The sequence below is a fragment of the Silene latifolia genome, chromosome X, assembly GCF_048544455.1.
Source record: "Silene latifolia isolate original U9 population chromosome X, ASM4854445v1, whole genome shotgun sequence".
In the NCBI taxonomy this organism is placed as follows: Eukaryota; Viridiplantae; Streptophyta; class Magnoliopsida; order Caryophyllales; family Caryophyllaceae; genus Silene; species Silene latifolia.
The window spans coordinates 286,253,146-286,269,967 of NC_133537.1; positions in this window are offsets into that span (position 1 = coordinate 286,253,146).

Sequence of the window (16,822 nt, forward strand, 5' to 3'; positions counted from 1 at the left end):
TTCACATGTAAATGAGCATTAAATCCAACTTCGACCCAATTGTATGCTAATTAATTATCAATCGACTTAGTCTGAATCTCACATGCTAGGATTAATTTAATGGATGTTGCATTGCATGCATATAGCCGACGATATATCAAGTACGAATAACTTCCCTAATCATTAGTAGAGGCCGCTATCGAGGCGGGCGGGATTAGGTGTTCGATCAAAAGAGCTTCCTAATACGTACCCTCACCCCTTACTCCAGATCTCCATGAGCACCCGTGTTCATTGGCATCCACGAGAGTCATTCTAGACATAGAATGCTAAGGGTAACGATTGCTTAGTGTTCATGTCTCTACTTTGTGTCTTGACATGACACGAGGTATTCGAACGGTTCCAATTTTCCATAAAAATTGGTGGCGACTCCATACAAAATGCAAACGCTTGTCCCCGTTTCTCACCAAGTGCCCCCGTGGGCGGCCCGCTGTCCACAGTTTGGCGACTCCGCTGGGGAAATACACTTACGTGTAGCAAGGGTGAAACTTGAACAAGGTTAGGGAATAAGTTTGTACAAGACAATTGTCGGTTTTCATAACTCGGTCTTCCTAGACCGTTTATTCGGCCTTCCTAGGCCCAACCCAACCCATTCGACCAATCGTCCCGTCTAAACGGTCCTAATTCTTATTTGGGCCTAAGGATGGATATCGATTGACGTCATCCATACCATGGTACTTACTCTTGTTTGTATCAAGGGCCTTCACTACTTGAGGAAATGGACTAGGAATCGGCCTTACTCTTGTTTGGCACGAGCCTCTCCACAGACTTCGGGTTTGATGGTTCGGTATGGCAACCCACCCTTTAAACCAAATCCCTTTTAAATGCACTCAGCATCCCGTTATAATGCTTGTATAAATGTGTAAACCTTACGTGATCACCACTTCTAAACAAAACTATGACGAATTTTCAAAAAATCAAAATCCTCATTTTCAAACAAGAATTTCGAAAAAAAAATAGGCCTTTAATTAGCGCAAAATCCGGTCAAGACTCTGTCCGTTTGTCGCGTCAAAATTCGGGCCACAAGCCCATTTCAAAACCTCACTTCGAGTCCACTCCTACAACTACACTACAGTTGGCTAGGACACACATTTTCAAAGACCTTGTCTTTCTTCAAAACTCACTCAACACAAGTGGCACACACCCACTTCACGAGTCAAAGCTTTTCCTCTTTTAGCAAGTGTGATAGAATGGTCGATCGTGTTTTGATTCGTCGCCGATCTCTTATCCAGTTTCCAAGATGCCTGGGTCAAGTAATGAAACAAACCTCCAGCAAATTCAAGAAAGTAATGATCGAATCCTAGCCGCGATAACCCAAATGCAAATCACTCAAGAACAAACCTATGACCGCCTTGAACTTATCGAAGGCCGTATCTTTGATGTAGAGGGAAGGTTGCCTCCCCTTAAAGGTGAAGTACTACAATTTTCCGATGACGAGTCTAAAGATGAGAATCTTGTCCTAGGGACAACCGGTGAGAAGAGACTCCAATACCTAGAGGAGCAATTGATGTACCTTAAGGGGGATGACATCTATAGGGAAAACAATCGCAAGTATGAAGCCGTCAATTCCAAATTGCCCACTAACTTTAGCATGACGGATATCCCTAAGTTTAAAGGACATGAGAACCCTTTGAACCACATCCGTGCCTTCAAAGATTACATGTCTATCAAAGGCATCAAACCCGAGATGTTCTTAAGGATCTTTCCTTCATCTCTTGACACCATCCCAAAGCAATGGTTCTACACTTTAGATCACAAAAAGGTCGCTACTTGGGAAGACGCCGCAATCGAGTTCTCGAAACAATACGCGGATAATGCCGAGATCCAAGTCAACATGCGTACTCTAGAGGTTCTTACCCAAAATGACAAAGAAGGATTCACCGACTTCCTAAGTAGGTGGAGGAAGACTAGTACTCAACTAGTTGAACGCCCGGATGAGGCTACCCTCGTGGAAAAGTTTGTGGATAATCTCAAACCCATATATGCCAACCATTTGAGATATCAAAACATCAAGACTTTCAAAGACTTAACTGTGCTAGGGACACGAATTGAAGATGACATCCGTAAAGGACTCTTGTCCAAAACGGTAGGTCGAGGATATCAAGGGTCCACAAGTCGTTCATACAGCTCTACTAGCAAGACCGACGAAGTTAACCTTCTCGAGCCATCCAAGAAAACTAGCCCACCAAGGAAGTTCACAAACCTTGGGGATACGTACTCCAACGCTCTAAAAAGGCTAATGAAGCAAGGTAAACTCCAACCCATTGGACCTACTCCCGAACCTAAAAAGAAGTCCAAATTCTGGGATGAAAACTCCTATTGTGAATACCATAGGGGCAAAGGGCACGACACAGAAAAATGCTACAAGTTGAAACACGTGCTTCAAGATATGATCGAAGATGGTCGACTCCCAATACCACCAGGAGGTAAACCCAATAACACTCAGAATCCTCTTGGAGTTCTAGTGATTACAAGTGATGAATCTACCTTAGATTGCTCACACCTCATTTCTCCCACCGAGAATGAAATTCATGCAATTGAGAAAGAAAGGCTCTACTCTACTATCTTCCCTACCATCTCCGACTTCATCGCATGGGCAAGGAGTGTAAATAGACAAGTGTGGGAACTAGAAAACATGGTAACGGCCTTGAGCCATCCCAATGCAATGCCTAAAGAACGTGTACCATTGATCTTCTCTCAAAATGCCACTATGCAAGAAGTAGTCACCGTGGTCGATAAACTAGTCGATCAAATCATACGACTAGAAAGTGATATCATGAGAATGAAGGAACTAGCTGCAATCAATGGGGTTTGGGCCGATGATGATGAAGACGAATATCTCATTGAAAACTCCTTGGTCAAGGAAATAGTCCAAAATGGTGAAGACCAAGATGTGGATCACCTAACTCGTTCGGGTCGTCCATATCAAAGCACTACTCAAAACGGTCCAACCAACGTCATCACACCAAATGACAACGAAGACGACCCCACTGATCATTTGCTCAAGCAATTACGTAAAACCAAGGTGGTCTTTCGGTCACGGTAACTAGTGGCAAGCTCATTTCCGCATCGCCAAGCTTTACTGCAAGCTTTGGCCAAATTGAATGTAGCACATAACTCCACTCCTGAAGATGTAGTCAACTTGGTCTTCCAAGAATCACCGAGGCTAAGTAATCCTATTACTTTCTCAGATGAAGACTTGCCACCTTTTGGCGCTAGTCACAACCTTGCTCTATACATCACTGTCATTTGTCTAAAGAAGAATGTGCCAATGACTTTGGTAGATGATGGCTCCGCGGTCAACGTCATACCCCTCAAAACGGCATACAAACTAGGCATGAAGGAGTCGGATTGGACTCCTACAAATCAAGGTGTACGTGCATATGACGGTACACGACGAAAAGTGGTTGGACTTGCTAGCCTAACCATAGCCACGACCAATCGAACAAAAAGTTAACTTCCAAATAGTGGACATCGAAGCTTCATTCAACATACTTCTGGGAAGGCCTTGGATTCACGCTTCCAAAGCGGTAACGTCCACCCTTCATCAAAAGATCAAGATCCCACTAAATGGCAAAGTTGTGACAATCACTTCGTCACCCATCAAGGCAATAATCGAGAAGCAATCAAACAATCAAATCCTTGCGGATCCCATATACGAACTTGGGGGCTTCCAAAGTGTGAACGTCATAGAAAGTGAGTTGGCACCCTTATACTATAATCCCTACTCTAACTTGGTGGTCAACCACATACTCAAATCCCAGGGATACTTCCCTGGAATGCCTTTAAACCCAATTCGGAAGAACACCTTCGCACCATACAAGAAAGGTAACTCGACAAGGATACCACTTTGACTAGGATACAAACCCACAACTGAAGAAGTTCTCGAGATGCTCGCTCAAGTCCAAAATCGCAAGCACGTGGGAGTCCAAATGAGGCCATATCTCCCCACTTTAAATGGGTACTTTGTCCAAGAAGGAAGTTCAGAACCCTTTCATGGATTTCCCGAACCTTGGCATTATCTTGAGAGGAAGTTAGCCGGAATCGAGATCTTTCATGATTGCTACTTCATTCCTCCCGAAACGGTTCCTACCGTCAAAACCCGTCAAGCACCTTGCTTCGACGAACAAGCTGTTAGCCTATTGTTTGGAGAAGACCGATTCATTAGGGCCGCGTAGGATGAGATCATTACTATGATACTTCAGGACGATCGCTTCAACCCCACCGCGTTGATCACAGAAATCGACACAAAGCAGCAGAAAGGATGGAGAAAATCTATCAAATGGACCAACAACCAAGGAAGGCTCTTCAAGCTCACTACTGGAGAAGGAGAGATGTTCAAAGGAGAACCAGAAGACGACGAGTTCGAGTCGGAGTTCGAGTCGGAGTCGGAGTCGGAGTCTAGAGAAGTCATTAGAGAGTCTACTCCCGTTGTCATCCCCACTCCCTTCGTTTCTCCTAGCTTAGCCTCGAGTAGTCACAGTAGTTCGGGGAATGCCCCACCATCGTTTCCTTTGCCGCCACCGACCATGGATCGGTTGGCTTCTTTGTTTCGCCTTTACTCAAATTTTAATATGAATAAATCGGGTTTTACTCTCTCGTGTTCTTTCGAGTGCATTCATTTATGATGATACCGAGGATGACCAAGACCCAGATTTGACCGAAATACCTCCTACGTAGCCAAAGAAATATTACAAGAAGGGGAAGGGGGACCAATAATAGAAGATACCGAACCCATCAACGTAGGAACCGAATTAGAACCCAAAGAACTTAGGATAGGGACTACCTTGAGCTCTACCGAAAGGGCCGATTTCATAGACCTCCTAAATGAATTCAAAGACGTTTTCGCTTGGTCCTACAAAGACATGCCAGGGATCGACAGGAATATTGCCGAACATAGGATTCCGATTAAGCCGGGTTTCAAACCGTGAAATGAAGCTTCGACGAATGAGAACAGAATGGGCTCTAAAAATTAAGGAAGAAGTGGATAAACAATTCAAAGCCGGGTTCATCAAAGTTTCGAGTACTGATGGGTAGCTAACATAGTACCCGTGCCCAAAAAGGACGGGAGAATCCGTGTTTGTGTTGACTTTGGGGACTTAAACAAAGCAAGTCCAAAAGATGACTTCCCTTTACCTCACATTGACATATTGGTGGACAATCTGAGACCACGCATTACTATCCTTCATGGATGGATATGCGGGTTATAACCAAATCAAGATGGCCATGGAAGATATGCACAAGACCGCATTCGTCACCCAATGGGGAACATATTGCTATACAGTAATGCCATTCGGATTGATCAACGCCGGAGCTACATACCAACGCACCGCAACTACACTCCTACATGACATGATGCACAAAGAAGTCGAGGTATATGTAGATGACATGATCGTCAAATCCAAGGAAAGAGATGGACACATTGCAAACCTTCGCAAGTTCTTCGCAAGGCTACGAAAGTACAACATGAGACTCAATCCTCAGAAATGCACATTCGGGGTAACATCCGGAAAACTCCTGGGATATGTCGTCAGCCAACGCGGTATAGAAATAGATCCCTCAAAAATCAAAGCTCTGATCGAAATGCCACAACCTCAAACAGAAAAAGAAGTCAGAGGATTCCTGGGAAAGGTACAATATATAAGTCGATTCATATCGAAACTTACCATGATTTGCGAGCCTATCTTCAAGAAACTCAAGAAAACAGACCACACCATGTGGGATGATGATTGTCAAAAGGCGTTTGACCGAATCAAGGAGATATTGGCTAAACCACCAGTGCTCATGCCGCCACAACGAGATCAACCTCTTGGTTTATATCTCACAAGAATCGAAAGCGCCATGGGTGCTATCTTTGGCTCAAACTGTAGGAAGTGAAGAAAGAGCTATTTACTATCTAAGTAAGAAATTCTTGGAATATGAGTGCAAATACTCGCAACTCGAAAAGACATGCCTCGCTCTTGTGTGGGCAACGAAGAAGCTACGTCACTACATGCTTAGCTACTCCGTCAAGATATATTCCAAAATGGATCCAGTCAAATATCTCTTCGAGAAACCCGTCCTCAACGGACGTCTTGCAAGGTGGACCCTGATGCTCTCAGAATTCGACCTCAAATATGTGCCACTAAAAGTCATAAAAGGTCGCGCCGTCGCCGAATTTTTCGCGGAAAATCCTATCAACGACGCACAAACCATAGACACTTGGTCATTTCCCGACGAGGATATACTTCAAACAGACGTAGACTCTTGGGATCTATACTTTGATGGAACATCAAATTTAAAAGGATTCGGAATAGGAGTGTTGCTCATTTCTCCTGAAGGTGAGCATACACCGATTGCTGTCAAACTCGACTTCGAGGTGACAAACAACGCTGCAGAGTATGAAGCTTGTCTCATCGGACTGCAAGCGGCAGTAAGCTTAGGCATCAAAAACCTCCGAGTACATGGGGACTCATCGCTGATCATCAACCAAGTCACAGGATCCTGGAAAATCCGAAGCGAAAGCCTCGCACCCTATCAAGCTAGGATAGACCAAGTGGCTCAATTCTTTGATCACGTAACCTACTTACACCTACCTCGAGAGGAAAATCAATTTGCAGACGCTCTTGCGAAACTTGCATCTTTGATAAATATGCCAGATCACATGATGGAAATGCCTTTGTGTATCGAACGACGGTCAGAACCGGCTTATGTCCACCAAATCACCGATGAAGAGGAAATCACGCAGGAACCCTGGTTCCAAGCAATCTTGAACTTTAAGCTCAATGGTACCTATCCACCGGATATGGACAAGAGGGGACAACGTGCTATACGCCTACTAGCTTCCCAATACATTCTGATGCAAGGAGAGTTATACAAAAGAACACCTCTTGGTGTAGTCCTACGTTGCCTTGATCATTCACAGGCACGAACGGTGATGGAAGAAGTCCACGACGGAGAATGCGGTCCTCACATGAGTGGGCCCATGATGGCAAAGAAAATCACACGCTTAGGGTATTATTGGACCACAATGGAATCCGATTGCATCAAATACGTGAGACATTGCCATAATTGCCAAATCTTCGGGAATGTACAACATGTCCCTCCTTCGTTGCTATACACGATGACATCTCCTTGGCCATTCTCCGCATGGGGAATTGACATAATCGGGAAGATAACCCCAGCCGGAACAGGAGGTCACTGTTTCATTCTAGTAGCAATTGACTATTTCACCAAGTGGGTAGAAGCGGCTTCCTACACTAGTCTTACGGCTAAAAATGTGGCAAAATTCATACAAAACAACATCATCTGTCGATATGGTTGCCCACATGAGATCATCAGCGATAATGGGTCACACTTCCAAGCTGAAACCGAGCAATTGCTAGCCAAATACAAGATTAAGCATCACCACTCTTCGCCCTGGACCACGGACTAACGGCGCGGTAGAGGCGGCAAACAAGAACGTTGTCACAATTCTCAAGAAAATGACTGACAACTACAGAGATTGGCCAAGCAAGATACCCTTTGCTTTATGGGGATATCGTACATCAGTCAGGACGCCCACTGGGGCTACTCCTTTCTATTTGACCTACGGCATGGAGGCCGTACAACCAGTTGAGCTAGAAATACCATCCTTGCGTATTCTACTAGAAAGCCAAATCCCGGAGGCCGATTGGAAGAAGGATAGGTATGAAGAACTCATCCTCCTGGATGAACGTAGGCTACGTGCCTTACATAATGTCCAAACATATCAAGCGCGTATCAAACGAGCTTTCAACAAAAGAGTTAGGCCAAGAAACATCAAAGAAGGAGACTTAGTACTCAAATCGGTTAGAGCTCTTTTACCTGTCGACCCAAGGGGAAAATTCAAACCAAATTGGGCCGGACCATACCTAGTCAAATCCATACTCCCAGGGGGTGCGGTTAGAATCACAGACCTAGATGGGAATGAGTTTTCAAACCCCACAAACCTTGACCAACTGAAACGATACTATGCCTAGATTAGGACAAAAACGCGCCTCGCGTAAACCCATGTGTCGCTCTTGTGGCACTAAATAAACGGCCCCTGGCCAAGCTGAAATAAGCTAAGTGTCGCTATGCTCTTGCATTTTGACAAGATTGTCATCCTCACATCATCAAATAAACTAAATTCGCACCTTGAGAACAAGCAAAAGCTCATGCTTATTTTCTATGTTCATTACAAGCTCTTGCTTCGAACAATTATTCTTTTACATTTACTCGAACTACGCGCAAGGGTTTGATTTCGCTTTTTTAAGTGAATACGTAGGCAATCCTTCACCGGATTCAACCCATATACCTAAAATGTAAATAGAAGGACATTTGCATTGCATTTGAAATTCGACAAGAATAATAAAAGAAAATCACAGCGGTTTCTTAACCATTTAACCTTTTTTATTTCATTCATTTTCTAATAATAATAGTACGCTACATAATAAAAAATAGAATAGGCTAGGATTCTAAAAATCCCTCCCTTTTATTACAACAACAATAATAATAATAATCAAATAATAAATAAGGACTCGGGCTATTCCTCCATCTTTCCCTTGCCCTTGTCATTCTTGTCATATTTCTTGTCACGACCTCGAGCCGGGCGCTCTTGCACCACTTCAGACCTAATCACCAACGGTCTTTCTCGAGGCCTGACTCTTCCATTCTTGCCAACCACCATTTCCGCAACAGGAGTAGTCTTTGATTTCTTCGAAGGATGAATGACCTGAAATCCAGCTTCTTCCTCTCCTTCTGTCAGATGCTTCTCTTTCTCTTTCTCTCCCTCGCGCACCTTGTAGTCAACAGGCTCGCGTTTCCTCAGTCTTTCGCGTTCTTCCGAAGTCGCCGCCTTCCTCCACCTCAGATAGGAATCCGACACCCACAAAGCATTGGCGGAGAAGCTCAAGAACCACATGTTCCTTTGGGCCCATTTCATAGCCCACTCTCTTCGGCTCTCGGTGGTAAGCGCTACAGCAATCTGCGGAACGGTATCAAGCCTCGGGATAGTCTGCTTCAAACCAACTTGCCTCATCAATCTTTCCGGAAAGATGCATACCATGAACTCCAATCCCGGAATGCGCACGGACCTAGTAGGATCCAAAGAAGACACTCCAGTGACAGACTTGAGGTGCCACCATGGTACAACCCACCTAATCAATGGGCCATCATCATTCTTCAGCTTGTTCTTCCAATAATCGCAGACCCGGGTGAAGTCCACCATGTACAACCGCGTCCTCATCGCAATCATACGGGAATGATAGGAAAGTGCATGAACTGGGGGCTCGAGCAGTCGGAGCCGTTCCATAAGCCAAACCTACCAAAAGAAGGTATTAGACACCCAAACGACAAAAAAAAAAAAAAAAAAAAAAAAAAAAAAAAAAAAAAAAAAAAAAAACGAAAAAACAAAAAAGAAAAAGAAAAAAGGGGGTGTCTTTTACCTGTAGGATAACGGGACTCCCCAAAAATGGAAGATCGCGGTTGGATTTCCTATTATCCAAACCCAAGATAATCTCCCTAAGCATAAGCAAGTGGGCTCTCGCAGACTCCATTTGCTCAATAAGACCCAAAAGACGGGGATCACCTCGCAAATCTTCATCAACGTGTCCATGGAAGACATACACATGCAACAAACAAAAGCCAAATGCTCTCCTCCTAGCAACATAAGAGACAGGTGGGGTCACCCGTTAATGAATCGGTCTACAAAGTCCAAAGCATTCTCACGCCTTTCGGGGTAACTAAGCGATCCACCTCAAGTCTAGTCAATCCGAGCAGGTCTCTGAATTTTGTCTTATACCCTTGTGAAGTGGAAGGAATGGCAGGTAGATGCTCGGGGTCCCACCCACCAATAGCAGCAATTTCCTCCGGAAAAGGACAAATATCGCCACCACGGGAACGCGAAAACATGACAATTTGGGTCCCGTGAGTCAAGACAAGCATCCAAGAACGGTTTTACAACCTTAATGAGTTTCAAACTCAATAGAGACCCAAGGTTATGAGCACCCATGTCGTGCTTCTCAATATTCGAGAATTCATTAGTCCATTCCTTCAAGCGGATCTCCAAAGTATTCATGATGACAATTTTCTCTTGAAAATTTATTTTGGGAGTTTTTATGTGGATTAACGGAGAAGAGACGGAAGAATTATATGATTTAAAGCTTCGTCGACGCTTCTATTTATACTAATTGTTGTTTCCAAAATCCGCCGAAGAGACAAGCTTGGGAACAGCGCAGCTCCCCGCTGCGCCTATTCAAAGGGACGCAGCTCATGCTGCGCCTCTTCCCCAGACTAACTTTCTGTGATTTCCGCGTTTGGATCTTTCCTAATTCTATAACGAATAATTTCCTATTCCTACGGGATTTTATTTTGGTAAATACGAGCAATTTACCATGTTTCATGTTTCCTAACTTCGCGGGCACGCATTTCGAGGCGACGTCGACACATTCGCCATTTTCATCGCACTTAATTCTTCCTTTTGTTATTATTTTAATTCATTTATTTATTTCATTTTTTTTTTCCTTTTTAGGAAGTAAATTTCTTTTTAGGAAATAATTTTCTTTTGTCTTCATTTCAACATTTTCATTTCTACACTTGTAGATTTCTCTTTTTTTCTTTTTTTAGGGGGTAACCCTCCCTACCGTCCGGTCATTTCCGACAAAATTTTTGCATTTTTGCATTTTTTTTTTCCTTTTGAGTCTTTTTTTTTGCGCTAATTAAGACTATGTGTATAAAATGTATGTTTTGGTGAGATTTCCATGTAAATTTCGGCAGCATGACGGCGTAAACCGTTGTCTACCAAACCTGTTCAAGAACTAACCTGCAGGTACAAGCAACACAACCCAGCAGCAAAGGCACTCAGGCCATCGTATATACAAAAGTCCAAGCAAACTGGGGGCTTGCGCCCCGAAACAAAGTCCAAAAATGTTCAAATCAGAAGTCCAAATGTACAAGTCTACAAAACTACGCCAAACTACTGCTGGACACCCTCCAACTCAAAGAACCCTCGCCGTAAGAGCGACAATCTCGGCGTCCGAAACTCGAGCTCCCTCGACAAGCGAGCCGTCTCCTCCCGAGACGGGTCGCTCTCGCTCCACTCACGACCACTGTGCAGACAAAATAAATTGGCTCATGTCAATCAACTCAAACAAAAGCGAAAACCAAAAAATCAAAAGAAATCAAATGAGGTTCATACCTGACGATCTCGACCACCGACGAGCGCCTCGATGGCGGTAGCTCGTAGCCGGTTGGCCACCCTCCATAGTGCCACGAACCGAGATGGCGCGACCTACATGTCAAAAGAAATTCTCAGTAAAGTGAACAAGTTCAAACCAAATGCGTTCTTACACGAAAGGTATATAAGCTGGAGGCTCACCCTCCGAATCAGATGCCGCCTGTCGTCAGGCCAAAGATCCGTCACGCCTACGTCAAAGTCACGCAACTCGGAGATCGTCGTCCTCCCGGTCGCGTCGGTGTACTCAAGGGTCTCGGGGTACACTGGGGCTCGATGCCCGCCGCCTCGACCTCCCCGCAAAGACAAATAGCTCTCATTAATCGATGATCTTTCATCGTAATTCCCGAAATCAAATCAAGAAAAATAAAAGATACTCACCACTACTGGCCGCACGCCAACCTCCCGTAAAGGAACGCCGAGTAGTCCTCGCCAGCGGAAGAAGGTCGCCGCCACCGGCACCGCCCAAGTCCGCCTCCCTCTCGGCCTCGCAGGCTCCCCGAACATCGTCCTCGGAGGGTCAATGGGAACCGTCAACGCGCCCGAGAGCACTGACGAGCCAAACGCTCGCCCGGATACCACACGGGACCTATCGACGTCCACAACAAGCGGCGGCTCGGGCTCCCGTGTCGAAGGACCTCGGCCGACAAAAAGGAGGCGCTCCGGCGTACTCCGCCCAAGGTCTGGGCACCCACTGCGACAAGATAAGGCAAAGATCATTCCTATGATCAATTAAAAGCAAAAGACAAGAAATATAAATGAATACGAGTGGGATACTCACGCCAATTTGCCACCAAGGGCGTTCACATCCCGCCGGTAGACATTGTGAGAAGAGCGCTTGCTCTTCGTCCAGCACATCACCCAATCCCTCACCACGGGATAGGCCTTCTCCAATGGCTCTGTCCTCTTGGGCGCGAGACTCGGGAAGTAAGAGTACACCAGTGCCTATAAAAAGAATAATCAATAACGATCTTTCGTAATTCGATAAAGAAAAGAATTTACTTTGGTCTAAAGGAAGGTTCATACCTCCAACAAGAGTCCAGTCCGACGGCGCCAGGAGAAGTCCCCTTCTCCATCAACTCCGGACGAACCATGGCCCTCATGAAGCGGATGAGGACCGCAAAACCAAAGTGACCCAGTCCCAACGTCCTAGGGAACTCAGGTCAGAAAGAAAGGGAAGAAGCTTCGTCGACAACCTCTCGCCCTTGTCTCCGAGGTAAATCGAAGATAGAAACCACCAAAGCCACAGACGAGCTCTCTGCTCAGCCGTACAAGGAGGAGGAGCAGTCTCCCTCCCATCGATCGTCACCGCCTCCGGGTCTTCCCGCAAAGTAGTCTCGGACGTAGGTATTGGGTACCAAACCCTAAGATCGCAACAGCCTTCGGCGACAAGTTCCACCCGATCGGTCTCCTCGCCTCGGCCGAATCCGCCCTCATAGCAGTCTCCGGCCACACCATCTCCTCGGCCCCCCACACCGGACGGAAATCATGCCGTAATCCTCCGAGTAACTCCCACCTCACCGAAAGGCGGGTGAAACGTGGAAGTCGTATCCCGTAATCGGTCCAAGAAAGCGTGGACGGACTAAGGTTAGCCCGCAACTTCCTCTTCACGATATCCCTCCAGACCTGAACCAGAGGACCAAACGCTCCACGCTCAATCATGGCCCTCTCCTCCGCCGACAGCCGCTCGTAGTGCTCCATCGCTGTCGTGTAACCCGAGAACGACCTGATGTTCCCGGCCTCCTATTATGATTTGAAACAAAGCTATCTTTAGTTTTGAATGAAATTTGCAAGAAGTTTGGACAAAAAGAATGAAAGAGAATAGGTAATGAGTAGTGAATTCTTATTTACAAAGCTCTTCACCGTCTGTAGGACGGGTGACCCTCTCTGCCCACACGAGGTGCCTACTCTCCTGTGTCTCGGCCCACGCAGAGCTCCCCTCACTGACGACCTCCTCGCCTGACGTTGGCCCGTCTCGGGGCCTCCTCCTCCTCCTCGACGGCCTCCTCCTCGTGAGCCTCGTCTCCAGTAGCCATCACCGTATCGGTGAAGACCTGCTCCAAAGCCTCCTCAACAGCAGCGTCTACCTCCATGGGAGTCCTCCCAGAAGTAGAAGCCTCATCACCTGCAACATTAAAGTAAATTTAGGCCGCGTCACATGACGACAAGCCTTTGTTAAGGAGTTTTCGAGCCTCCAGAGCCCTGAAAACTGCCCTTTCCAGGCCATCTTTGGCCATATTCCCACCAACCCAATCACTCATGTGACAAATTGGGTCAAGTCAAGTCCAAGTCAAAGCCTAGTTCTGGGTTCAAGTCGAAAATTCGGCAGCATTTCGTTATAACGGCGATCATGCCCTAGAAAGGTGCCCCGAAAAAGTTGTCACAAACCAAAATTCTGAGATGGTAGGAAGTTTGCCCATCATCCAAAGATCCCAAATATCAAATTTCATCGCCAATGGGCAATCCTAAGGCTATTTTCGAAGCAATTTACGGTTCAGCTGTAAAACCGTCTCAAAATTCGCTCAAGGGATCAAAACTCGATGAAAATTCAAAGCAAATACATGGTTATGTTCCTAACATTGCCTACTATCCATTTCTAACATCAATTTGGCAAAGCAAATCCATTTGGGGGAAAAGCCCCAAATTTTCGATCAAAAGGGTCGAAAACCCTAATTCTCGCGGCTCAAAATTCGACAAATATAGATGATTAATGCAAGATTAAGACACATACCTCGATTAGTCATGTTTAAAGCAAGCTTCTGGATCAAACCTCGACGGAAATGGTGAAGATTTGAGAGAGAAATTGAAAGAATTGAGTTTCGAAGTAATGAAACATAACCCGTCTGATTTCGCGTTTATACGCGGAAATAGCCAAATTGGGGAAAAGACGCAGCAGGCGTTGCGCCTCTTCCAAGAGACGCAACTCTTGCTGCGCCTCTTCCTTGTGTTCCCTCCATACGATTTTTCAAAAATTCGTTATGAGTTCGTTATTAGTGGGCCCATCTTTGGTGCGCCTCTTCTTCAATGCTATTATATTATTTTGGTCCGTTTCGATGATTTTTCGTTCCGGTCCGCATTTTATCCAGCGCGACAGTATTTTGCAGTATTGTCCAAGATCATTTTTTCCCGCGCAGCAGTATTTTGCAGTATTGCTCAAATCATTTTATCCGGCGCAGTAGTATTTTGCAGTACTGCTCACTCAAGATTTCTTTCACGACGATCAAGATGTTCCTAGTCGTCTGTCCCCGGCGCAGTAGTATTTTGCAGTACTGCTCATTCGAGATTTCTTCCGCGACGATCAAGATGTTCCTAGTCGTCAGTATATTCCCCAGCAAGAGTTTGTTTGAGACCAACGCAAGCAGATTCAACCTCAAGTTTCGCCAGAGTTCGCTTAAGGCCGACGCAAGCGGATTCCCCAGCAGTTTCTATCGACGTCCTGCTGCTTTCAATATTTCTTGTTTCCCCGCGAAGTTCGATTAAGTCTTAGGTATGATCTCTTCTTATGGCTGGCGAGCTTCCTTACGTAGTCTAATGGACTTTAAACGACCCTCCCCGATAGTCGACAGACTCTAAAATGTTCCCGACGATAGGTCCTTGGTTCAGACCCCTTGAGCCGCCTCGCGTCGCCATAGTCGTCAGGTTGTAATCTTCGATTGACTTGATGGCTATACTTTGACTTTCGCCTTGTCCAAGCCTCAGTCAAAGTGGGGGCTCTGTAGATACCTCGTTTCTGCACCTCCCGCAAACCACCCGGTGATGATTGGGCCGCATGTTTGATTCGCGGAACGATTTGTGACAGTTCGTAAGATTATCGTCAAGTGATTGCTCAAATATTAATGTCTACCTCTTAGTTGTCATCTACGTGCCATTACGGTCGTTTTGGCAGTAATTAGAGTACATTCGGAGTCCGGGTCAAAAACCGTCTCCATTTTCTGATAACTGTTAAATCCCGAGTCAGAATATTCTGGAATGTTCCGGATTATTTCTATTCCATATTTCATAAATTTTATCTTTTGGCAAATAATATCCCGTAATATTCATAAGATAATCGAATTATTTCCGTCCTACCATAACTCAAACGCGGAAATCTTTCTTCTTGCCAGAGGAAACCTCCGGGAATAGACGGAAGCCAGTCTGCGCCTCTTCCAAGAGACGCGATGGTCGCCGCGCCTCTTCCCAGGCCCTTCTTTGCATGATTTACGTATCTTTTTTATATCTTTCCGAGATTCACTTCCAAAGAGTCTCCGAAACCCTATTCCTTCACGTGATTACTATAAATAGGAGCCTTCGTTCCTCATATTTCTCACGCGAGTGTCCGCCCTTCTCTTCTCCCTTTGCATTCTAGACTTCGTTCTTACTAATTGGCGCCTACGTGCTTGGACTTCCGACCACGTAAGCTCGGATCTTTCCGGGTACCAGCCTCTCCGTTGCATGACCGACCAATTTGACCAACTACACTCAATCAACTTTAATTTAATCAATCGTTTTCCTCTTACGAGGGCACTCTCTTTGCATTCGCGTCGAGCATCACTAATCGACTTTCTTAGTTCATCTCGTTCCGTCAACATGTAAGTCTGAGGGTGTAAATCTCTCTTTTATTTATTGTATTTTACTTTTCGTATCACTCATGTAAGATTTATGTCGAAAACACCGTTAAAACCGATTTCTAAAACCCTTTGTTAAAACCTCGCTTTTGGATTTCCGAGAGACGCGTCGAGAAAAGACGCAAAGAATCGCTGCGCCTATTCGAAGGAGCGCAGATTCTGCTGCGCCTCTTCGTGAGGCCGCCGCAGATTCTCGCTTCTTTTCTTCTTCTTCGTCCTCTCGTAATTCGTGTGTTTTGTTATTTGTTTCGTTTATTTTCTTTAATTCTTCATCACAGTAGTTTAATATTCACATGTATATTTTAATCATCATTCATTAATTCACATGTTTAATTCATAAGTCCGACTTAAATCCCCTATAATCCAATATTTGCGGGTTTTCGTCATTAATATTCAAATCCGGGGTTTAGAGATTCAATTTGTCCATATTGAGTTTCTGAAATTCATCCTTTGATATATTTGCGTCTATATTCATTGTTAATTCGTCATATATCATCATATTTAACCTAGTTATTTGATTTCAATAGAGGACTCATTCATTAACATCGCTCCTTCATGTAATTAATTCATCTTATTCCGTTTCATTCATGTTCTACTGTTTTTATGACCTATTCATATGTTAGATAACCTATTAATCACTTCCATCCGAGTAAATATTTTAATCCGTCATTAAATTCATCAATTCAAATTAACGATTTGCGCGATTTAAAGCCACGGCCCAGAACTCACCCTTGAACAGACGCAAAGAATCGCTGCGCCTCTTCAGAGGGCGCGATCTCTCGCGCTTTGTTCAGGTTGAGTTCTGTCCCTGAACTCCGTTTCTGCTTTGACCTAGTTTAATTAGTCTACAATTAATTAACTAATATTCGTAATATCACCTTCTGTTCTGTTCGTCTTTCTTTCTTTTATTCCTTTTTCTCAAAATTATCCGTTTTCAAGGTATTTTCGACATAAATCGCCTAATCCAATG